General features: G+C 42.7%; 1 protein-coding gene across 2 annotated transcripts in view; it reads left to right on the top strand.

Annotated features, from left to right (window-relative positions):
• Window positions 1–26,125, top strand: part of GRK4 (G protein-coupled receptor kinase 4) — a 592,539-nt gene that overhangs the window by 341,328 nt on the left and 225,086 nt on the right. The gene's annotated exons all lie outside the window — the stretch shown is intronic.

Here is a 26,125-nt window from a genome sequence, read left to right as displayed (position 1 = left end):
GTGAGAAAGAAAGGCCCTGGGCTAGGTTAGATTTCCATGTTTCTAAAGACCATGTCTTGTTCAGGTCCCGTTCCCATTTCAGTATGTTTGGAGGCTTATTTTCGCTAGGGGAGTTATTAAATATAGGGTAGAGTGTTGAGATTGTACCAAATGTCAGCTCTCTGGATAAGCATAGTGATTCAAAAGTTGTGTTTAGTGGCAATTTAGCGAGGTCTGTCACTGCTCTTGTTCTGGATTTAAGCTGTAGGTAATGATACCATATGTTTCTATCATTGGGGTCTATGTCTCGGTATTGTTCAAATGAAATGAAGTCTCCATCTATATATACATCAGCAATTCTATATAAGCCTCTATTAGCCCATTTCTTTTGTGTAGGGAGGTCTATTAGGGTTTGTGGTAAAACTAATGGTGTTAGTTTCGATTTATCCTGTATTAGGGGGTACTTGGTAGTTAATTTGTTCCAGAGGAAAACCGTGTGAGCTATCGCAACATATTTATGTAGCGAAGGATTACTGTATTTTTTTGGGGTCCAAAGCAATCTAGAAATCTGATCTGTGTTAACTATTTGTGTTTCAATCTGTGTCCACACTGGTCGTTTTGTATCATTGATCCAATGTATTGTTTGGGCCATGCGGGCTGAGTAGTAGTAGGAGACCAAGTGTGGGAGGCCCAACCCCCCATCCCTTCTATGCCTGCTCATGATTTTTTTGCTTATTCTAGCACGTTTTCCTTGCCAGACAAATCTCAAAATATCTTTTTGTAGGGCATTGAGCTCCGCTATAGGGACTGAGATCGGTAAGGACCGAAACAGATATAAAATTTTTGGGAGCAGGGTCATTTTCGTGGAAACAATCCTACCATAGAATGAAATTTTGAGTTTTAGCCATTTCGTAATTAGGTTCCTGATATGTGTGAACATGGGTGTATAGTTTGCTTGGTATAGTGAATGGATGTCAGGCGTGAGGTTTATTCCTAGATATTTAAGTTTTCTATGTGCCCATGTGAAAGAAAAGTTGATTTCTAGCAATTTTTTGGTGTGTTGGGGTAAATTAATGCTGAGCGCTTCACACTTATCCCCATTGATCTTGTACCCCGATAAGATTCCATAGTGGTGAAGCTTTGCGTAAAGGGGGGGGAGTGAAAGGAGGGGTTTAGTAAGTGATAGAATAATGTCATCCGCGAATAGCGAAATTTTATATTCATTGGTCCCTACACGGATGCCTGAGATGTTGGGGTCATTTCTAATCTGGATGGCCAATGGTTCAATGCAAAGGGCGAATAACAATGGGGATAGGGGGCATCCCTGTCTTGTTCCATTCCTAATTTGTATTGGCTGGGACTGGTACCCTGAGAGTTTGACGAAGGCCGAGGGGTTGGAATACAGTATGGTCAGGGCATCACGGAAGCTTCCCGTGATACCTGTGTTCTCTAGCACCGCAAACATGTAATTCCAATTAATTCTATCAAACGCCTTCTCTGCATCCAAGGAGAGGAACAGAGAAGGCGTTTTTTCAGCATTGGCTATGTTAATCAGGTCAATAATTTTGCGAATGTTATCTGGGGCCTCCCTGTTTTTTATAAAGCCCACCTGGTCCGGATGGATTATCCTTACTAGTATGGGATTAAGTCTGTTTGCTAAAATTTTTGTCAGGATTTTAATATCTTGGTTGATTAAGGATATAGGTCTATAGTTTTGGCAATGTTGTAAATTCTTACCGGGTTTCGGGATGACAGCTATTCTGGCCATGAGCATTTCTTTGGGAACCTCATTTTTTTGTAGTATAGAATTAAACATTTGCGAAAGCAGGGGTGCTAGTTCCTCTAAGAATAATTTATAAAAAAGACCAGAGTATCCATCCGGGCCAGGTGTTTTAGAGCTTTTCAGATTTTTTATAGTATTCTTTACTTCAGTCTCGGTAATTGGGGCATTCAAACTAGCTCTCTCTTCCTCAGTGATCTTAGGGAGATGATTCAAGTCTAAGAATGTATTCAAATTGTCGGGTCTATCAGGAGCTCCTTGGCACGTCGGGAGGTTGTAAAGTCTTTGATAGAAATCTGCAAAGGTATTGGCAATTTGTAGGGGGTCATTGGTGCTTTTATTGTCTGGGAGTTGGAGTTGTGGGACTGTGGTGTTTCTGGTTATTTCTTTGAGTTTGTTAGCTAGCATTTTGTCGGGCTTGTTTCCATATATGTAATAGTGGGTGTCTATCTGCTTGATGGACCTAGCCGCTTCTTTATTCAATAATCTATCTATTTCGTCATTTATAGTTTTTAGTTCTGTTCTTTTTTTTCTGCTAGTGTTGGCAGTAACTTGAGATCTTAGGATATTAGCTTCTGATTGTAATTGTGCAAGTTGGGCTCTGTTTTGCTTGTCACGTTTGCTGGATTCAGTTATTAGATTCCCTCTTATATAAGCTTTTAGTGCACCCCACACAAAGGATGGGTTAGGTGTGCTTCCTGTATTAAGTCTTATGAAGTCTACTATATGTTCCCTGATCTTCTGTGAGACCAAAGCATCTTGTAATATGCTGGCATTGAGGGACCAAGATTTGGATCTGTTGGGGTTTACGACCCCTGATAAGGTTACTTCCACCATAGAGTGGTCTGACCAGGGGCAGTTTAAGATTTTAGCAGTGGATAGGAGTGGAACCAAAATCTGACTGAGGAATATGTAATCCAGTCTAGATTGAGTGTGATGCATTGGGGAAAAATAGGTATAGTCTTTGACCTTTTCATTTAGTGACCTCCAACTGTCAATCAGATTATGGTCCAGGGTGAAATCTTTCAAGATGTTTCTTACTGATCTAGGGTGTCTGGTCTGTGAAGTTTGATTTGTAGTCCTATCCATATCATGGTCTAGGGATAGGTTAAAGTCGCCTCCCATAATGATCTTGTGCCTTTTCCATTGTGTCAGTAGCTTACTTAGTTTAGATATAAAGGAGGCCTGTTGCTCGTTGGGGGCGTAAACGTTAATGATGAGTATCGGGGTATTTTGGATTAATCCTTTAATTAGTAAAAATCTACCTTCTCTATCTCTGATAATTTCCTCCTCTTTGAAATTCAAGGATGAGTGTAGCAATACTGTGACCCCACATTTCTTTCTCCCACTTATAGCATGGTATTGTGTCGGGTATGATTTGTCCCAGTATTTAGGGGTAAAGTCTCTAGAGAAATGAGTTTCTTGTAACAGAACTATGTGGGCGCGTAATGATTTATAAGTAGTGATTGCTTTTTTTCTTTTTAAATCCGAGTTGAGACCTCTGACATTATGAGATATGATTTTTATAGACATTTTAGGTATAAATGTGTATCGCTATTTGTCTGAACCATTAGGTGTGGGGGAGCAGGGGGTATGCGTGTTGTAATAGATGTTGACTGGGGTTCTATTCCTGGTGTAGTGCTATAGATGAGAGAGCCGGGACTTACCTCGAAACCCCACCAAGGGGGGATGCTTGGATCCTTGATATGGAGAACAGTGAACATTGTTAACATAGGTGTCATAGATAGGTTAACCTTAGTGACTTGACGACATGCCTGGACAAATAGAACAAACATAATTATAAACATAATAACTTTAAACTTTAACATAGTATCCCTTTTCAGGGATAAACTTAGAGATGTAGAGGGTAAAGGGCTCTTTTCAAACATTTAAATCAGATGTTCCTAAATTTGGACTGATAGGGGTTAAGGGGAGGGGGGAGTGGATGGTAAGTGGATGGATAAGCTTTTCAATATCTTAGTTTAGCGAGGGGGTATGGGGGAAGGGGGGAGAAGGTTGCAATAATGACAAAAGATAAAAGTGATAGTATAAACATTTAGAACCTCAACGGCGACCTTAGCGCCAACAGTAACAGCAACAATGATAACAACTGCCCCTAAGTAAGGCAGAGATAATGCCCCAATCTGCATGATCTTATCTAGAAAAGTTTAGGTATATCACGGCTGTGAGATATAGTGTCACTTTTGAAAAAGCAGATGGGCGGTTGTGTCCTGTAAGGACTTAAGTATAGTAATACTTCCCATTCTGAACCAAAGCATGGTGATTACAGTAGTCCTCTGCATCACTTGTTTCATCAAGTCGGTGGAGTCTCTTCTTCCGTAGGTGACTCAGAGTCAGAGTGGTTGCTTGGAGTGTCCTTTGCTTTTCTTGGCTTTTTAGCTTGACCCACCGGGGACCATTCCTTTTGTATAGGTTTCCTCTGGGTATTCTTAATAGGGGGTGTTTGGGGAGAATCAAAGGGGATCCCCAGCTTGCGGAGGATAGATGAACCTTCACTCATGTTGGAGCAGGTGTGGGTAGCGTTGGCGTGTGTGAAGGCTAATTTGAAGGGGAAAAGCCATCTGTATTTTATCTGTGCTTTGCTGAGGGCTTGTGTAATAGGTTTAAGATCTCTCCTCTTCCTCAATGTGATCGGGGCAATATCTGCATACACTTGGATTGAGTGTCCCTCAAATTTGATATCTGGCAATTGTCTGGCTGCTTTAAGGATAGACTCTTTTACATGAAAATAATGTAGTTTGAGGACAATGTCTCTTGTGGTGGACTGTTGTGGTTTGGTTAAAGCTCTGTGAATTCTGTCCATCAAGAGTTTATCTGAGTCAACATCTGGAACCAATTGGTGGAAAAGTGCAGTCACTGTCTCTTCCAAGTTTTTATATGATTCTGGTAGATTCCTAATGCGTAGGTTAGATCTGCGGGATCTGTTCTCAAAATCTTCAATTTGCTCTTCTAATTTATATAGATATTCTTCATGTTCTGAAATGGTTTTCTGCAAATGTGGTATTTCTTCCGCTATCACTTCAGTTTTTTCCTCTAGCTCTGCTGTGCGGTTTCCTATTTCTTTGATATCTTGGCGTAGCTCAGACAGTGCAGATTTCAATTCTTCTTGAAAAAGAGATTTAATTTGAGAGAGTAGTTCCTTGTTATGGGTTTCAGCTGGGAGAGATGCAGAAATTTCTGTCATACTGGAGTTCAGGGTATCTCCTTGAGAAGGGGGCTCTTTATTCAACTGTCTTTGTTTAAGTTGAGATTTAGATAGGCATTCCTTGACGGTTTGTGTTTTATTCTTCATCATGAATTATATTAGGAGATCCACAAGGGATGGATTCTTTAGAGTCGTAGTTAGCTTTAGTTTGGTTATCAGCTCAGGGGTTTCGATTTGAGGTTCAAGCTTTTTTTTTTCTTTTTCTTTTTTTTCAATATGTCACTGCATTGGGGGTGAGTTACAGATCTACTGTGCAGTTTGGGAGGTGCATAATTAGGCCACTTTACCCTCTCTTCATCACGTTTACAACAGTGTCATAGTAGGAAATGTGAATAAGCTTTGTTCAATGAGCAGAGGGGGGGATTGAATCTCTGTATTTGAAGTTTAACAGTTCCTCAGTCTGCAGACTTTCTACCCACTTTAATCGCTCCTAATGTGACTCCCTGGGCGCAGTCTTGAGTTCTGCTTCCTTAGGCTCAGGAGGTGTCAATGTTGTCACAGGGTAGTGTGATGAGGAACTTTATATGTTTAAATTTGCTTTAGTACATTGAGATTAGTTTAGATATGTGGGTCGCTTACTTTGGAGGAGCTACCTATTCAGTTAAAACAGGCGTGGGTTCATTAAGCTGTCTTTTTCTTGCAGTGATGCTATGTGCTGTGATTTAACAGCTCCTCTATCTAATGACTCAGCTCCTTCTAGTGAATCTCCCAGGGTGTCCCCCAAAGTGCAACTTCATGTGCTGCCCAGGAGGCAATGTTAGTATTTTCAGCAGGGTAGACTTGGAGAGGAACTGTGCAGCCTCAGTTCTGGCCTAGCACATAGGTAGGTAGTTATTTGTGTTTTATGCGCATCAAAGTCTTTTAATGGGGAGAGCCCGTCACTAGCCTACTTTTCAAAAGGGGTGCTAAGGCTTTCAGCAGTTTGGTAGGGAGAATAGACTATCAGGGCTTTCGTGGGAAGATGCTTATGGGGAGATTGATGTGGCGTGCCCTGGGGCTTTTATGGCTCAATTGTGTACTGTCGCTGTTGCCACGTGGCGAGTTGCCTGCCCTGATGTTACGGGGGGGGGGGAACGGGAGCAGTCTCTTACCCCTTTTTTAGGCACCACCACCTCCAAGCAGAGTCGTCACCAATGTTCTCCTTTCGGCAGGCCGGGCCCGACAGGCCCCGGAGCTGAAGAAGGATGCTGTCAAGATGGCGGACTTTCGCGCCTCTTCAGGCCCGACCCGCCGCCGAAGGAGGGGGATCCACACAGCCTCCGCAAAGCAGCAATCTGAGGGGGGATCCACGTGAGTTCAGGTGTTATTATAGGCAATAAGGCATTTTTGTGTGGGCAGCTCCTGTTGAATGTGAACACTGTCTGTCGATCGGCTATCCCCTGTTTAGCTTGCACGCTGATCGCTCTGAAGTCTCTGTCCTCTGCTTCCCACTGTAGTGCCGCTGATGTGAGCCTCCGGAGCGGAGCCCCGACCCTCCGGAGTGAAGACAAGTGGTTGATAGGCAGCAGGGGACAAGCGATCCTAACCGATGATGAGGTCGCAGCTTCTTTTTCTTTGCCTTCTGCAAGTCGCTTTAGGGTGGCTTCCCAGGTCTTACTGTGCCCCAAAAGGTCTCTTTCTGTAGGGCTAATATTTATAAGGCAATATAGAAGGGTAATTTCTAAGCCTGATCCCTATATAATTGTTTTTTTAAACTAATTATAGGCTGGGAAGTGAGAGCTCTCTCCAGGCACGTCTTCACAGCTCTGAAGCTAGCCCCGCCTCCCAGTAACGTTTTTTTAATGTGTTCATTTTTATAAAAAAATTAAACTGTTTATTTTTTTAACTCATAGTTTGTGAGTCAAAATGGACCAAGAGGCCCTGCTAGGTGTCTCACTTGTTTTCTTTTCTGTTCCTCATCTATTGAGAGAACTTTGTTATAAAAATAGAATGTTTTCTGAACCTACTCCTTCTAAGGTACAATGCTGTCCAGGAGTCTATTGACAATGGTCAAGATATGCCACAATTTTCTCCTAAAGTGTCCCAAAGAATTGTATAGCCCACATGCAGTGCCCTGCGCTTCCTCTCACATTCCTACTGGAGTTACCTTGCATTTCATGCATTGTCTGTTTTTCCCATGCTGTAGGGAAAAGTGCAAGAGGACATATATTCAATCAGTGAATAGTGTGACTGATTCAGTAGTAGCTATTCCGAATGTTTCTTCCCTGTAACCTAAAAGAGGAAGATACTTCGGTGGTATCTGAGGGGGAATTCTCAGACTCTGATGGGGTAATAACTTTATCTGATCCTGAGTTTTTATTTCTTTCAGTTTTAGCTGGTATACCTCCATTGTTACTTGAGGAGGTTTTAGCTACCCTGGACGATTCCAACACTAGCGGTGTAGTCAATCCTAGAGAGTCCAGTAAGTTATACAAATATTGTGACGTGCCCTCCTTGGTGGAAGTATTTCCTGTACCAGATAGGGCTATAGAGATATTTCTAAGGAATAAGAGAAGCCGGGTATCCCTTTTTTCTCCTCTATATTTGAAAGGATGTTTCTTATAGCAGACTCTATCAAGGAGTCTTGGCAGGCGATACCCATGGTGGATGGGGCAATTTCCATGCTAGCCAAGGGAGATACTATTCCCATAGAGGATAGTTGTTCTTTTATAGACCCTATGGACAATAAGTTAGAGGGTTTACAATACTACTGTCACCAGACACCCCTCTCCAGGGATAGGATAAAGGCCCTTAAAGGGACACTGAACCCAATTTTTTTCTTTTGTGATTCAGATAGGGCATGCAATTTTAAGCAACTTTCTAATTTACTTCTATTATCAGTTGTTCTTCGTTCTCTTGCTATCTTTATTTGAAGAAGAAAGTCCAGAACCTTGGACAGCACTTGTTTATTGGTGGATGAATTTATCCACTAATCAGCAAGAACAACCCAGGTTGATCACCAAAATGGGCTGGCATTTAAGCTTACATTCTTGCTTTTCAAATAAAGATACCAAGAGAATGAAGAACATTTGCTAATAAGAGTAAATTAGAAAGTTGCTTAAAGTTGCATGCTCTATCTGAATCACAAAAGAAAAAAATTGGGTTCAGTGTCCCTTTAAGTTAGTAAACTCCTTTATTACAGAGCTTCCCTTCAGATTAGTAAACTGGGAGCTATGATTTCAGGCTTTGCCATATTGGCCGCAGAGCATTATGGTTAATTTCTTGGTCTGCGGATGTTTCATCTACAGGATAAGAGAAATAAGCGATAAGGACGTCAAAGATAACTTTGTTCCTTTCGAGATTTCTAGGGAAATCCTTCCACTCTCTTTTCCAAGCAGGAGCAGTCTAAGCCTTCCTGGAGACCCAATCAGTCTTGGAATAGGGGAAAACAGTCCAAGCCTGCTGTAGAATCAAAGACCGCATGAAGGACCTGCACCCGATCTGAAAAGGGGCAGGTTTTCCTTCTTCGCTCGGGCTTGGGTTTGTGATGTTCAAGATCCCTGGGTGGTGAACATTGTGTCCTATGGATACAAACTACAGTTTAAAACCTTTCCTCCCAGGGGCAGGTTTCTGCTTTCAAGACTATCGGCAGACCAGACAATAGAGAGGCGCTCTTACACTGTGTACGGATCCTCTCCGGCCTGAGAGTGATAGTTCCTGGTCCAATGCAGGAATGAGGTCTGGGATGGTATTTCTATCTGTTCGTGGTTCCCAAGAAGAAGGGAACCTTCACACCAATTTTAGAATCCACACAGGGTTCTCAGTATGCTGCCTTTCAAGATGGAAACTATTGTTCCATTCTTCCTTTGGTCCAAGAGGGTTAATTATGACTACGGTGGATTTGAAGGATGCATACTTGCATGTTCCCATTCACAAGGACTATCTAAAATTTCTAAAGTTTGCCTTTCTAGACAAACATTTCCAGCTCATGGCTCTTTCTGGCCTTGCCACAGCTCTAGGAATTTTCTCAATGGTTCCGGGATTACGGCTGGTGGTGCTCCGATTTCGAAGCATTGCAGTGGCACATTCTCTGGATGACATTCTGGTTCAGACGCCTTTTCAACAAGCAGGATTACGCACAGAAATTTAGTTATTTTTCCTGCGGTCTCACGGATGGAAGGTGAATTTGGAAAAGAGTTCCTTAGTTCCAACTACAAGAGTAGTTTTCTTGGAGAACTGTATTAGTCTCCTCATCAACAAAGCTGACAGAAGTCAGGTATCAAAGATTTTTTTACTCTTGCCTAGCACTTCAGTCCTCTCTTTGGCTATCAGTGGCTCAGTGCATGGGGGTAATTGGGCTGATGGTAGCAGCAATGGACATATTTCCAGTTGCCCGGTTCCACCTCAGTCCTCAGCAGTTAAGAATACTTTGGTGGTTGTCTCAGGATCTTTGTCCCCAGGGAAATTGTTTTCGCAGTTCTTCTGGGTGAATGTAACAACAGATGTCAGTCCTTTGGGTTGGGGATCTGTTTGGGGCTCTCTAAGAGCAGGGAACAACGGTTGGAGTCTGTTCTTCCCATAAACATTTTTAAATTGAGAGTAATCCTCAATCTGTTTTATCAGGTTTCAGTTAGGCTTACTTCTTACGGCAGGAACTTAGAGTTTTCTTGGCCATGACAGAGGTAGCCAAGATCGTTCAGTGGGCTGAGATCCACAATTTGTGTCTGTTGGTGACCCTCATTCCAGAAGGGACTTCTGAGAGGCGGTCTGCGTAAGTAGGCAGACTTTTTACCCAGGGGAGTGGGAACTCCATCCGGGAGTGTTTTTCCAGCATGATTCTCAATGGGGTCAGTTGTAATTGAATCTCATGGTTTCTGAACAAAATGTCAAGCTTCCGAGGTACGGGTTGAGGTCAAAGATCCCTCAGGCTGTTCTAATAGACGCTCCGGCGCTACCTTGGAATTTCAGTCTTGCATACTTAATTCCTCCATTTGTTTTTTCTCCTGGAGTCTTGGCTCGAGCTAAGCAGGAGAGGGCGTCAGTGGTCCTCTTTTTACCGGTGTGGCCCTGCAAGATTGGTATGCAGTCCGGGGGGGCATGTCACATCTTCCACCTGGGAGTCTTCCGTGGAGGAAGGATTTTCTACTTCAAGGACTCTTATCAACATTTAGTTTCTCTGAAGCTGTCTACTTGAAGATGGATGCTTTATTTTATCCAAGCGTGTATTCGGATCACTGAGACCATGACTCAGGCTCGTAAGTCTGTGTCAAGAAAAATTTTACCCATAAGACATGGTGTAAATCATTTATACTCGTGTGAATCCAAGGGATACTCTTAAAAGGAGTAGAGTTTAAATTCCTTGAAGTAGGTCTTTTCTTCAAAAAATAGCTGCCTTGTTTATTGTGTTACACGATCGTCTGGCAGATATCCCAGACGTACGTTTGTTTGGTCAGAGCTCTCGGCTTTACAGTATGAGTCTCCTTTCCTTATGTTCATTCGGATAAGGTGGATTTACGTTCTAATTTGGGGTTTCTCCCTAAGGGGGTTTCAGATGGGAACACTAATCAGGAGATTGTTATTCTTACTTGTATCCTAATCCCTCCTTTTATGAGGAACGGCTTCTACACTATCTGGACGTGGTGCATGCACTATGATTCTTCGTACAGACGACTAAGAATATTGTCAGTCTCCTGTTTAACGAAGAGAGACAGAAAGCTACGGCTACTTCTTTTACTAGTGGCTGTAGAGTATCATTTGCTTTGCTTATGAGATTGTTGGTCAGCAGTCTCCTGAGGGAGTTACGGCCTGTTATTTAGACAGGCCCTTAATATGTTATAAACTTCAGACACCTCTGTTCCTTGTTTTTCCTTTCTCTCCTTTACTTCGGTCAAATGACTGGGGTGGGAGGGAAGGTAGAGGATATTTAACAGCTTTGCTGTGGTGCTCTTTGTCGCCTCCAGCTGGGCAGGAGGGATATTCCCAACAGTAATTAATGATTATCCGTGGACTCATCGTGTCAAGAAATAAATACATTTCTCCAACATAGGTGTGTCCGGTCCACGGCGTCATCCTTACTTGTGGGATATTCTCTTCCCCAACAGGAAATGGCAAAGAGCCCAGCAAAGCTGGTCACATGATCCCTCCTAGGCTCCGCCTACCCCAGTCATTCTCTTTGCCGTTGTACAGGCAACATCTCCACGGAGATGGCTTAGAGTTTTTTAGTGTTTAACTGTAGTTTTTATTATTCAATCAAGAGTTTGTTATTTTAAAATAGTGCTGGTATGTACTATTTACTCAGAAACAGAAAAGAGATGAAGATTTCTGTTTGTATGAGGAAAATGATTTTAGCAACCGTTACTAAAATCCATGGCTGTTCCACACAGGACTGTTGAGAGCAATTAACTTCAGTTGGGGGAACAGTGAGCAGTCTCTTGCTGCTTGAGGTATGACACATTCTAACAAGACAATGTAATGCTGGAAGCTGTCATTTTCCCTATGGGATCCGGTAAGCCATGTTTATTAAGATAGTAAATAAGGGCTTCACAAGGGCTTATTAAGACTGTAGACTTTTTCTGGGCTAAATCGATTCATTATTAACACATATTTAGCCTTGAGGAATCATTTAATCTGGGTATTTTGATAAGATTATATCGGCAGGCACTGTTTTAGACACCTTATTCTTTAGGGGCTTTCCCAAATCATAGGCAGAGCCTCATTTTCGCGCCGGTGTTGCGCACTTGTTTTTGAGAGGCATGACATGCAGTCGCATGTGTGAGGAGCTCTGATACTTAGAAAAGACTTTCTGAAGGCGTCATTTGGTATCGTATTCCCCTTTGGGCTTGGTTGGGTCTCAGCAAAGCAGATACCAGGGACTGTAAAGGGGTTAAAGTTAAAAACGGCTCCGGTTCCGTTATTTTAAGGGTTAAAGCTTCCAAATTTGTTGTGCAATACTTTTAAGGCTTTAAGACACTGTGGTGAAATTTTGGTGAATTTTGAACAATTCCTTCATATTTTTTCGCAATTGCAGTAATAAAGTGTGTTCAGTTTAAAATTTAAAGTGACAGTAACGGTTTTATTTTAAAACGTTTTTTGTACTTTATCAAGTTTATGCCTGTTTAACATGTCTGAACTACCAGATAGACTGTGTTCTGAATGTGGGGAAGCCAGAATTCCTTCTCATTTAAATAAATGTGATTTATGTGACAATGACAATGATGCCCAAGATGATTCCTCAAGTGAGGGGAGTAAGCATGGTACTGCATCATTCCCTCCTTCGTCTACACGAGTCTTGCCCACTCAGGAGGCCCCTAGTACATCTAGCGCGCCAATACTCCTTACTATGCAACAATTAACGGCTGTAATGGATAATTCTGTCAAAAACATTTTAGCCAAAATGAACACTTATCAGCGTAAGCGCGACTGCTCTGTTTTAGATACTGAAGAGCATGACGACGCTGATAATAATGGTTCTGAAGGGCCCCTAAACCAGTCTGATGGGGCCAGGGAGGTTTTGTCTGAGGGAGAAATTACTGATTCAGGGAACATTTCTCAACAAGCTGAACCTGATGTGATTACGTTCAAATTTAAGTTGGAACATCTCCGCATTCTGCTTAAGGAGGTATTATCCACTCTGGATGATTGTGACAAGTTGGTCATCCCAGAGAAACTATGTAAAATGGACAAGTTCCTAGAGGTCCCGGGGCTCCCAGAAGCTTTTCCTATACCCAAGCGGGTGGCGGACATTGTAAATAAAGAATGGGAAAGGCCCGGTATTCCTTTCGTCCCTCCCCCCATATTTAAAAAATTGTTTCCTATGGTCGACTCCAGAAAGGACTTATGGCAGACAGTCCCCAAGGTCGAGGGAGCGGTTTCCACCTTAAACAAACGCACCACTATACCCATAGAAGATAGTTGTGCTTTCAAAGATCCTATGGATAAAAAATTAGAAGGTTTACTTAAAAAGATGTTTGTTCAGCAGGGTTACCTTCTACAACCAATTTCATGCATTGTCCCTGTCGCTACAGCCGCGTGTTTCTGGTTCGATGAGCTGGTAAAGGCGGTCGATAGTGATTCTCCTCCTTATGAGGAGATTATGGACAGAATCAATGCTCTCAAATTGGCTAATTCTTTCACCTTAGACGCCACTTTGCAATTGGCTAGGTTAGCGGCTAAGAACTCTGGGTTTGCTATTGTGGCGCGCAGAGCGCTTTGGTTGAAATCTTGGTCAGCTGATGCGTCTTCCAAGAACAAGCTACTTAACATTCCTTTCAAGGGGAAAACGCTGTTTGGCCCTGACTTGAAAGATATTATCAATGATATCACTGGGGGTAAGGGCCACGCCCTTCCTCAGGATCGGCCTTTCAAGGCAAAAAATAAACCTAATTTTCGTCCCTTTCGTAGAAACGGACCAGCCCAAAGTGCTACGTCCTCTAAGCAAGAGGGTAATTCTTCTCAAGCCAAGCCAGCTTGGAGACCAATGCAAGGCTGGAACAAGGGAAAGCAGGCCAAGAAACCTGCCACTGCTACCAAGACAGCATGAAATGTTGGCCCCCGATCCGGGACCGGATCTGGTGGGGGGCAGACTCTCTCTCTTCGCTCAGGCTTGGGCAAGAGATGTTCTGGATCCTTGGGCGCTAGAAATAGTCTCCCAAGGTTATTTTCTGGAGTTCAAGGGGCTTCCCCCAAGGGGGAGGTTCCACAGGTCTCAGTTGTCTTCAGACCACATAAAAAGACAGGCATTCTTACATTGTGTAGAAGACCTGTTAAAAATGGGAGTGATTCATCCTGTTCCATTAGGAGAACAAGGGATGGGGTTCTACTCCAATCTGTTCATAGTTCCCAAAAAAGAGGGAACGTTCAGACCAATCTTAGATCTCAAGATCTTAAACAAGTTTCTCAAGGTTCCATCGTTCAAGATGGAAACCATTCGAACAATTCTTCCTTCCATCCAGGAAGGTCAATTCATAACCACGGTGGATTTAAAGGATGCGTATCTACATATTCCTATCCACAAGGAACATCATCGGTTCCTAAGGTTCGCATTCCTGGACAAGCATTACCAGTTCGTGGCGCTTCCTTTCGGATTAGCCACTGCTCCAAGGATTTTCACAAAGGTACTAGGGTCCCTTCTAGCTGTGCTAAGACCAAGGGGCATTGCCGTAGTACCTTACTTGGACGACATTCTGATTCAAGCGTCGTCCCTTCCTCAAGCAAAGGCTCACACGGACATTGTCCTGGCCTTTCTCAGATCTCACGGATGGAAAGTGAACGTGGAAAAGAGTTCTCTATCTCCGTCAACAAGGGTTCCCTTCTTGGGTACAATAATAGACTCCTTAGAAATGAGGATTTTTCTGACAGAAGCCAGAAAAACAAAGCTTCTAGACTCTTGTCGGATACTTCATTCCGTTCCTCTTCCTTCCATAGCGCAGTGCATGGAAGTGATAGGTTTGATGGTAGCGGCAATGGACATAGTTCCTTTTGCGCGCATTCATCTAAGACCATTACAACTGTGCATGCTCAGTCAGTGGAATGGGGACTATACAGACTTGTCTCCGAAGATACAAGTAAATCAGAGGACCAGAGACTCACTCCGTTGGTGGCTGTCCCTGGACAACCTGTCACAAGGGATGACCTTCCGCAGACCAGAGTGGGTCATTGTCACGACCGACGCCAGTCTGATGGGCTGGGGCGCGGTCTGGGGATCCCTGAAAGCTCAGGGTCTTTGGTCTCGGGAAGAATCTCTTCTACCGATAAATATTCTGGAACTGAGAGCGATATTCAATGCTCTCAAAGCTTGGCCTCAGCTAGCGAGGGCCAAGTTCATACGGTTTCAATCAGACAACATGACAACTGTTGCGTACATCAACCATCAGGGGGGAACAAGGAGTTCCCTAGCGATGGAAGAAGTGACCAAAATCATTCTATGGGCGGAGTCTCACTCCTGCCACCTGTCTGCTATCCACATCCCAGGAGTGGAAAATTGGGAAGCGGATTTTCTGAGTCGTCAGACATTGCATCCGGGGGAGTGGGAACTCCATCCGGAAATCTTTGCCCAAGTCACTCAACTGTGGGGCATTCCAGACATGGATCTGATGGCCTCTCGTCAGAACTTCAAAGTTCCTTGCTACGGGTCCAGATCCAGGGATCCCAAGGCGGCTCTAGTGGATGCACTAGTAGCACCTTGGACCTTCAAACTAGCTTATGTGTTCCCGCCGTTTCCTCTCATCCCCAGGCTGGTAGCCAGGATCAATCAGGAGAGGGCGTCGGTGATCTTGATAGCTCCTGCGTGGCCACGCAGGACTTGGTATGCAGATCTGGTGAATATGTCATCGGCTCCACCATGGAAGCTACCTTTGAGACGGGACCTTCTTGTTCAGGGTCCGTTCGAACATCCGAATCTGGTCTCACTCCAGCTGACTGCTTGGAGATTGAACGCTTGATCTTATCGAAGCGAGGGTTCTCAGATTCTGTTATCGATACTCTTGTTCAGGCCAGAAAGCCTGTAACTAGAAAGATTTACCACAAAATTTGGAAAAAATATATCTGTTGGTGTGAATCTAAAGGATTCCCTTGGGACAAGGTTAAAATTCCTAAGATTCTATCCTTCCTTCAAGAAGGATTGGATAAAGGATTATCTGCAAGTTCCCTGAAGGGACAGATTTCTGCCTTGTCTGTGTTACTTCACAAAAAGCTGGCAGCTGTGCCAGATGTTCAAGCCTTTGTTCAGGCTCTGGTCAGAATCAAGCCTGTTTACAAACCTTTGACTCCTCCTTGGAGTCTCAACTTAGTTCTTTCAGTTCTTCAGGGGGTTCCGTTTGAACCCTTACATTCCGTTGATATTAAGTTATTATCTTGGAAAGTTTTGTTTTTGGTTGCAATTTCTTCTGCTCGAAGAGTTTCAGAATTATCTGCTCTGCAGTGTTCTCCTCCTTATCTGGTGTTCCATGCAGATAAGGTGGTTTTACGTACTAAACCTGGTTTTCTTCCAAAAGTTGTTTCTAACAAAAACATTAACCAGGAGATTATCGTACCTTCTCTGTGTCCGAAACCAGTTTCGAAGAAGGAACGTTTGTTGCACAATTTGGATGTTGTTCGCGCTCTAAAATTCTATTTAGATGCTACAAAGGATTTTAGACAAACATCTTCCTTGTTTGTTGTTTATTCCGGTAAAAGGAGAGGTCAAAAAGCAACTTCTACCTCTCTCTCTTTTTGGATTAAAAGCATCATCAGATTGGCTTACGAGACTGCCGGACGGCAGCCTCCCGAAAGAATCACAGCTCATTCCACTAGGGCTGTGGCTTCCACATGGGCCTTCAAGAACGAGGCTTCTGTTGATCAGATATGTAGGGCAGCGACTTGGTCTTCACTGCACACTTTTACCAAATTTTACAAGTTTGATACTTTTGCTTCTTCTGAGGCTATTTTTGGGAGAAAGGTTTTGCAAGCCATGGTGCCTTCCATTTAGGTGACCTGATTTGCTCCCTCCCTTCATCCGTGTCCTAAAGCTTTGGTATTGGTTCCCACAAGTAAGGATGACGCCGTGGACCGGACACACCTATGTTGGAGAAAACAGAATTTATTTTTACCTGATAAATTACTTTCTCCAACGGTGTGTCCGGCCCACGGCCCGCCCTGGTTTTTTAATCAGGTCTGATATTTTATTTTCTTTAACTACAGTCACCACGGTATCATATGGTTTCTCCTATGCAAATATTCCTCCTTAACGTCGGTCGAATGACTGGGGTAGGCGGAGCCTAGGAGGGATCATGTGACCAGCTTTGCTGGGCTCTTTGCCATTTCCTGTTGGGGAAGAGAATATCCCACAAGTAAGGATGACGCCGTGGACCGGACACACCGTTGGAGAAAGTAATTTATCAGGTAAACATAAATTCTGTTTTTTCAGGTAAGCATAATTTTTTTTTTATTTTTTTTTAATGCATTTAAAAAAAAAATCTTCAAGAGTTTTGGTATTTTTTTTTTCATATTTATAATTAATGGGTAAAACACAAATGCAATTTATGGGATTGTATTTCACATTAAAAAGAAAATTCCAGCATTTTAAAATCTTTGGTATTTTTCGTAGCACAGGTAGTCCTTAGCTACACCCTCATTTCACAAAACAGTTTGATATAACATATTGAATTAAACAAACAATAGATTTACTCTCTATTTCTTTCATAAGGTGGTGAGAATCCACGATCCATTACTACTGGGATTCAACTCCTGGCCACTGGGAGGAGGCAAAGATTCCCAAAACATCCTAGAGAACTTCGTCCCTCCCACCTCACTGGTATGCCAGTCTTATCTTTGCCTCCTAGTAGGAAGGTGAAAAATTGGGGTACTCTAGATTCTTCATTGAGAAGGGTCCTCAGACTTATTTGAGGCCCATTTTCCCCCCTCCGAGAGCTGCTACTTAGAGAGAGGGAAGATTGGAGTATTGGATGGTGACAGAATTACTCCTAGTGAAGGAGTTAGTCAAAAGCCTGCCGCAAGTGTTGCAAACCACCAGCACTGTTCTGAGCAGTGTTTGTTTGCACTGGACTAGCAAAATATATGTAGTCCTTGAACCAGTAATAACTTTTACTAGAAGCATTTTAGCGGGAAAAAAATATTGTTTTCAAAACTCAAATACATTCATGTGCTTTTCAATATTGTGTATATGTGTGTGTGTGTATGTATATATGTGTGTGTGTGTGTGTATGTATATATGTGTTTGTGTGTGTGTATATGTGTGTGTGTGTGTGTATGTATATATGTGTGTGTGTGTGTGTGTATGTATATATGTATGCAGGGATAGGCACAGACAAAGGCTGTGGCAGACGTTTTCCAAAGTACAGACCTTAGTGAAGGACACCAAGGTACATTTGAAATTAAAAACATTATTTTATAGTGCTTGGTGTTATTATACTGAAGCAGATACCACTGATCCTATAACCAGCACTCCTCTGGCTATACCCATGTGCCAGTGTCACTACTGTGTCATTATATAGTGCTGGGTGTTATTATACTGAAGCAGATACCACTGATCCTATAACCAGCCCTCCTCTGGCTATACCCATGTGCCAGTGTCACTACTGTGTCATTATATAGTGCTGGGTGTTATTATACTGATGCAGATACCACTGATCCTAAATGGCCTTCCAAAACACTGTCTCTCCTCCCTCCAATCTATTATGAATGCTTCTGCTAGACTCGTTCACCTAAGTCGACGATCTACATCAGCTGCTCCGCTCTGCCAGTCTCTACACTGGCTCCCCATACACTCCAGAATACAATTTAAAGTATTAGCCCTAACCTACAAAGCACTCAACAGTCTAACACCCAACTATATTTCCTCTCTCATCGTGAAATATTCCCCATCCCGTCCTCTTCGATCAACCTCTGACCTACGTCTCTACACTCCTGTTATCTCTACGTCCCACTCCCGCTTCCAAGACTTCACACGTGCTGCTCCTGTCCTCTGGAACTCTCTACCCCGCTCCATTAGACTGTCTCCAACCTTGTATAGCTTCAGACGATCCTTGAAAACTCACCTATTCAGAGAGGCTTACCATCTCTCCTCCATCCCGCATCCGAACCAAACTAATACATGTACATGGACTGCCTGACTCACTGCTGCAAATACAACCGATGTAACAAGCTACCCCAACCTTATGTCTCTGCACGCTAAACCTATAGACTGTGAGCTCTCCGGAGCAGGGCCCTCTTCCTACTGTGCTAGATTTGTTTAGTTTTATGTTTTGTATTTTATCACATATCTTTGTCATTGTATACCCCTATCATTGTACCCAGCGCTACGGAATTTGGCGGCGCTATACAAATAAATAATAATAATCATATAACCAGCGCTCCTCTGGCTATACCCATCAGCCAGTGTCACTACTGTGTCATTATATAGTGCTGGGTGTTATACTGATGCAGATACCACTGACCCTATAACCAGCCCTTGTCTGGCTATGCCCATGAGCCAGTGTCACTACACATCCAGTATTTCACTCAGGCTTTATTTATTCCATAACTTATCACCCAATATCACTAGCAGTCTCTTGACAAGCCACTAACTTTATTACACTACACACTACATATTTTTTTTTAATTCCTTTTATTTAATCAGAAAGAAAAGATATACTAAGGTTGTGGCGGACACTGCAAGGACTAGTCACGGACACCTTGCCTATCCCTGTATGTATGTATGTGTGTATATGTATGGATGTATGTATGTGTGTGTGTATATAAATACAGGTAGCCCTCAGTTTACGCCAGGGTTAGGTTCCAGAAGGAATGGTTGTAAATCGAAACCGTTGTAAATTGAAACCCAGTTTATAATGTAAGTCAATGGGAAGTGAGGTAGTTAGGTTCCAGGCCCCTCTCAAAATTGACATAAGTAACCTATAATACATTATTTCTTCTGTTAAGTGTGATCAGTCCACGGGTCATCATTACTTCTGGGATATTACTCCTCCCCAACAGGAAGTGCAAGAGGATTCACCCAGCAGAGCTGCATATAGCTCCTCCCCTCTACGTCACTCCCAGTCATTCTCTTGCACCCAACGACTAGATAGGATGTGTGAGAGGACTATGGTGATTATACTTAGTTTTATATCTTCAATCAAAAGTTTGTTATTTTAAAATAGCACCGGAGTGTGTTATTACCTCTCTGGCAGAGTTTGAAGAAGAATCTACCAGAGTTTTGCTATGATTTTAGCCGGAGTAGTTAAGATCATATTGCTGTTCTCGGCCATCTGAGGAGTGAGGTAAACTTCAGATCAGGGGACAGCGGGCAGATGAATCTGCATAGAGGTATGTAGCAGTTTTTATTTTCTGACAATGGAATTGATGAGAAAATCCTGCCATACCGATATAATGTCATGTATGTATACTTTACACTTCAGTATTCTGGGGAATGGTACTTCACTAGAATTACACTGTAAGAAATACATAAAGCTGTTTAATAACTAGAGATTATGTTTAACGTTTTTGCTGGAATGTAAAATCGTTTTCATTTGCTGAGGTACTGTGTGAATAAATGTTTGGGCACTATTTTTCCACTTGGCAGTTGCTTAATCTGTTTTTCTGACAGTTTCTGTTCTCCCTCACTGCTGTGTGTGAGGGGGAGGGGCCGTTTTTTGGCGCTTTTTCTATGCATCAAATATTTCAGTCAGCAACTCATTGTATTCCCTGCATGATCCGGTTCATCTCTACAGAGCTCAGGGGTCTTCAAAACTTATTTTGAGGGAGGTAATTTCTCTCAGCAGAGCTGTGAGAATTATAGTTTGACTGAGATAAAAAACGTTTATTCTGTAATTTGTTTCCTGCTTTCAGAATTTGTTATCTTTGCTAATGGGATTAAACCTTTGCTAAAGTTGTGTTGTTTACAAGGATTGAGGCTATAACTGTTTCAATTTATTAATTTTCAACTGTCATAGATCTTCTGTGCTTCTTAAAGGCACAGTACATTTTAATATTATTCTAATTGAATTGTATTTCCAAGTTACAAGTTTATTTGCTAGTGTGTTAAACATGTCTGATTCAGAGGATGATACCTGTGTCATTTGTTGCAATGCCAAAGTGGAGCCCAATAGAAATTTATGTACTAACTGTATTGATGCTACTTTAAATAAAAGTCAATCTGTACAAATTGAACAAATTTCACCAAACAACGAGGGGAGAGTTATGCCGACTAACTCGCCTCACGTGTCAGTAACCTACATCTCCCGCTCAGAGGGAGGTGCGTGATATTGTAGCGCCGAGTACATCTGGGCGGCCATTACAAATCACATTACAGGATATGGCTACTGTTATGACTGAGGTTTTGGCTAAATTACCAGAACTAAGAGGTAAGCGTGATCACTCTGGGGTGAGAACAGAGTGCGCTGATAATATTAGGGCCATGTCAGACACTGCGTCACAGGTGGCAGAACATGAGGACGGAGAACTTCATTCTGTGGGTGACGGTTCTGATCCAAACAGACTGGATTCAGATATTTCAAATTTTAAATTTAAACTGGAAAACCTCCGTGTATTACTAGGGGAGGTGTTAGCGGCTCTGAATGATTGTAACACAGTTGCAATACCAGAGAAAATGTGTAGGTTGGATAAATATTTTGCGGTACCGACGAGTACTGAGGTTTTTCCTATACCTAAGAGACTTACTGAAATTGTTACTAAGGAGTGGGATAGACCCGGTGTGCCGTTCTCACCCCCTCCGATATTTAGAAAAATGTTTCCAATAGACGCCACCACAAGGGACTTATGGCAAACGGTCCCTAAGGTGGAGGGAGCAGTTTCTACCTTAGCTAAGCGTACCACTATCCCGGTGGAGGATAGCTGTGCTTTTTCAGATCCAATGGATAAAAAGTTAGAGGGTTACCTTAAGAAAATGTTTGTTCAACAAGGTTTTATATTGCAACCCCTTGCATGCATTGCGCCGATCACGGCTGCAGCGGCATTCTGGATTGAGTCTCTGGAAGAGAACATTGGTTCAGCTACTCTGGACGACATTACGGACAGGCTTAGAGTCCTTAAACTAGCTAATTCATTCATTTCGGAGGCCGTAGTACATCTTACTAAACTTACGGCGAAGAATTCAGGATTCGCCATTCAGGCACGCAGGGCGCTGTGGCTAAAATCCTGGTCAGCTGATGTTACTTCTAAGTCTAAATTGCTTAATATACCTTTCAAAGGGCAGACCTTATTCGGGCCCGGGTTGAAAGAGATTATCGCTGACATTACAGGAGGTAAAGGCCATGCCCTGCCTCAGGACAAAGCCAAAGCCAAGACTAGACAGTCTAATTTTCGTTCCTTTCGTAATTTCAAAGCAGGAGCAGCATCAACTTCCTCTGCACCAAAACAGGAAGGAGCTGTTGCTCACTACAGACAAGGCTGGAAACCTAACCAGTCCTGGAACAAGGGCAAGCAGACTAGGAAACCTGCTGCTGCCCCTAAAACAGCATGAATTGAGGGCCCCCGATCCGGGATCGGATCTAGTGGGGGGCAGACTTTCTCTCTTCGCCCAGGCTTGGGCAAGAGATGTTCAGGATCCCTGGGCGCTAGAGATAATATCTCAGGGATACCTTCTGGACTTCAAATACTCTCCTCCAAGAGAGAGATTTCATCTGTCAAGATTGTCAACAATCCAGACAAAGAAAGAGGCGTTTCTACGCTGCGTACAAGAGCTCCTGTTAATGGGAGTAATCCATCCAGTTCCACGATCGGAACAGGGACAGGGGTTTTACTCAAATCTGTTTGTGGTTCCCAAAAAAGAGGGAACTTTCAGACCAATCCTGGACTTAAAGATCCTAAACAAATTCCTAAGAGTTCCATCGTTCAAGATGGAGACTATTCGGACAATTTTACCTATGATCCAAGAGGGTCAATACATGACCACTGTAGATTTAAAAGATGCTTACCTTCACATACCGATTCACAAAGATCATTATCGGTACCTAAGGTTTGCCTTCCTAGACAGGCATTACCAGTTTGTGGCTCTTCCATTCGGATTGGCTACGGCTCCAAGAATCTTCACAAAGGTTCTGGGTGCTCTTCTGGCGGTACTAATACCGCGGGGAATCTCGGTAGCTCCATACCTAGACGACATTCTGATACAAGCTTCAAGCTTTCAAACTGCCAAGTCTCATACAGAGTTAGTGCTGGCATTTCTAAGGTCACATGGATGGAAGGTGAACGAAAAGAAAAGTTCACTCGTTCCACTCACAAGAGTTCCCTTCCTGGGGACTCTTATAGATTCGGTAGAAATGAAGATTTACCTGACAGAGGACAGGCTAACAAGACTTCAAAGTGCTTGCCGCACCCTTCATTCCATTCAACACCCGTCAGTGGCTCAATGCATGGAGGTAATCGGCTTAATGGTAGCGGCAATGGACATAGTACCCTTTGCACGCTTACACCTCAGACCACTGCAACTGTGCATGCTAAGTCAGTGGAATGGGGATTACTCAGACTTATCCCCTTCTCTGAATCTGGATCAAGAGACCAGAAATTCTCTTCTATGGTGGCTTTCTCGGCCACATCTGTCCAGGGGGATGCCATTCAGCAGACCAGACTGGACAATTGTAACAACAGACGCCAGCCTTCTAGGTTGGGGTGCCGTCTGGAATTCTCTGAAGGCTCAGGGACAATGGAGTCAGGAGGAGAGTCTCCTGCCAATAAACATTCTGGAATTGAGAGCAGTTCTCAATTCCCTCCTGGCTTGGCCCCAGTTGACAACTCGGGGGTTCATCAGGTTTCAGTCGGACAACATCACGACTGTAGCTTACATCAACCATCAGGGAGGGACAAGAAGCTCCCTAGCTATGATGGAAGTATCAAAGATAATTTGCTGGGCAGAGTCTCACTCTTGCCACCTGTCAGCAATCCACATCCCGGGAGTGGAGAACTGGGAGGCGGATTTCTTAAGTCGTCAGACTTTTCATCCGGGGGAGTGGGAACTTCATCCGGAGGTCTTTGCCCAAATACTTCGACGTTGGGGCAAACCAGAGATAGATCTCATGGCGTCTCGACAGAACGCCAAGCTTCCTCGTTACGGGTCCAGATCCAGGGATCCAGGAGCAGTCCTGATAGATGCTCTGACAGCACCTTGGGACTTCAGGATGGCTTACGTGTTTCCACCCTTCCCGTTGCTTCCTCGATTGATTGCCAGAATCAAACAAGAGAGAGCATCAGTGATTCTAATAGCACCTGCGTGGCCACGCAGGACTTGGTATGCAGACCTGGTGGACATGTCATCCTGTCCACCTTGGTCTCTACCTCTGAAACAGGACCTTCTGATACAGGGTCCCTTCAAACATCAAAATCTAACTTCTCTGAAGCTGACTGCTTGGAAATTGAACGCTTGATTTTATCAAGACGTGGATTTTCTGAGTCAGTTATTGATACCTTAATACAGGCTAGGAAACCTGTTACCAGAAAGATTTACCATAAGATATGGCGTAAATACCTATATTGGTGTGAATCCAAAGGTTACTCTTGGAGTAAGGTTAGGATTCCTAGGATATTGTCTTTTCTACAAGAAGGTTTAGAAAAGGGTTTATCTGCTAGTTCATTAAAGGGACAGATCTCAGCTCTGTCCATTCTGTTACACAAACGTCTGTCAGAAGTTCCTGACGTCCAGGCTTTTTGTCAGGCTTTGGCCAGAATTAAGCCTGTGTTTAAAACTGTTGCTCCACCATGGAGTTTAAACCTTGTTCTTAATGTTTTACAGGGTGTTCCGTTTGAACCCCTTCATTCCATTGATATAAAGTTGTTATCTTGGAAAGTTCTATTTTTAATGGCTATTTCCTCGGCTCGAAGAGTCTCTGAATTATCAGCCTTACATTGTGATTCTCCTTATTTGATTTTTCATTCGGATAAGGTAGTCCTGCGTACTAAACCTGGGTTCTTACCTAAGGTAGTTACTAACAGCAATATCAATCAAGAGATTGTTGTTCTTTCTTTATGCCCAAATCCTTCTTCAAAGAAGGAACGTCTACTGCACAACCTGGATGTAGTCCGTGCTCTAAAATTTTACTTACAGGCAACTAAGGAATTTCGACAAACGTCTTCTCTGTTTGTCATTTACTCTGGGCAGAGGAGAGGTCAAAAAGCTTCCGCTACCTCTCTTTCTTTTTGGCTTCGTAGCATAATTCGTTTAGCTTATGAGACTGCTGGACAGCAGCCTCCTGAAAGAATTACAGCTCATTCTACTAGAGCTGTGGCTTCCACTTGGGCCTTCAAGAATGAGGCCTCTGTTGAACAGATTTGCAAGGCTGCAACTTGGTCTTCGCTTCATACTTTTTCCAAATTTTACAAATTTTACACTTTTGCTTCATCGGAGGCTATTTTTGGGAGAAAGGTTCTTCAGGCAGTTGTTCCTTCTGTATAAAGAGCCTGCCTATCCCTCCCGTCATCCGTGTACTTTTGCTTTGGTATTGGTATCCCAGAAGTAATGATGACCCGTGGACTGATCACACTTAACAGAAGAAAACATAATTTATGCTTACCTGATAAATTCCTTTCTTCTGTAGTGTGATCAGTCCACGGCCCGCCCTGTTTTTAAGGCAGGTAAATATTTTTTTAATTTATACTCCAGTCACCACTTCACCCTTGGCTTTTCCTTTCTCGTTGGTCCTTGGTCGAATGACTGGGAGTGACGTAGAGGGGAGGAGCTATATGCAGCTCTGCTGGGTGAATCCTCTTGCACTTCCTGTTGGGGAGGAGTAATATCCCAGAAGTAATGATGACCCGTGGACTGATCACACTACAGAAGAAAGGAATTTATCAGGTAAGCATAAATTATGTTTTTTAAAGCTTTGAAATGAAGACTTTAAATGCTAAACAGCATTATATACAGTATCAAATAATCATACAACACAGAATATATAATTAAACTAAGTTTAATGAACAAAAAAATTTGCTAAAACAGTATTATAACCTAATAAAATAATCACACAACACAGAAAATATCATCAAACTAAGTTTAATGAACAAAAACATTTGCTAACAGCACCTAATAAAATAATTACACAACAGACTGCATCATCATCAAACTAAGTTTTTTACTTGCATTTTTCTGCAAACAGTTCTCTGCATTGTTAGCATGTTAGATAAATTTGGGTCTGCACATATTATATGCATTTCAATCTGCAGTGATCAATAAGCAGTTAGGCACCCTCACCTCAAGCAGCTGGACAGGAAGATAATAGGGAAGTGGCTGCTAGATCTTGCTCGATAACTCTGGTCTGATCTGTGTACACAGATTAATTTCAGACCTGCCAAGTTTACTTAAAGGGACACTGAACCCAAATTTTTTCTTTTGTGATTTAGATGGAGCATGCAATTTTAAGCAACTTTCTAATTTACTCCTATCATCAATTTTTCTTCATTCTCTTGCTTTCTTTATTTGAAAAAGAAGGCATCTAAGTTTTTTTTCTTGTTTAAGAACTCTGGACAGCAGTTTTTTATTGGTGGATGAATTTATCCACCAATCCGCAAGGACAACCCAGGTTGTTCACCAAAAATGGGCTGGCATCTAAACTTACATTCTTGCATTTCAAATAAAGATACCAAGAGAATAAAGAAAATTTGATAATTTGAGTAAATTAGAAAGTTGCTTAAAATGTCATGCTCTATCTGAATCACAAAAGAAAAAAATTGGGTAGTGTCCCTTTAACTTTGCTGCAACACAAGCGGACAGCTCCACCTACTGGCTATTTTAATTAGTGCAC

The sequence above is a fragment of the Bombina bombina genome, chromosome 2, assembly GCF_027579735.1.
Source record: "Bombina bombina isolate aBomBom1 chromosome 2, aBomBom1.pri, whole genome shotgun sequence".
In the NCBI taxonomy this organism is placed as follows: domain Eukaryota; kingdom Metazoa; phylum Chordata; class Amphibia; order Anura; family Bombinatoridae; genus Bombina; species Bombina bombina.
Note: the sequence above shows the minus strand (reverse complement) of the source record. Positions and strands in the feature narration are given on the sequence as shown.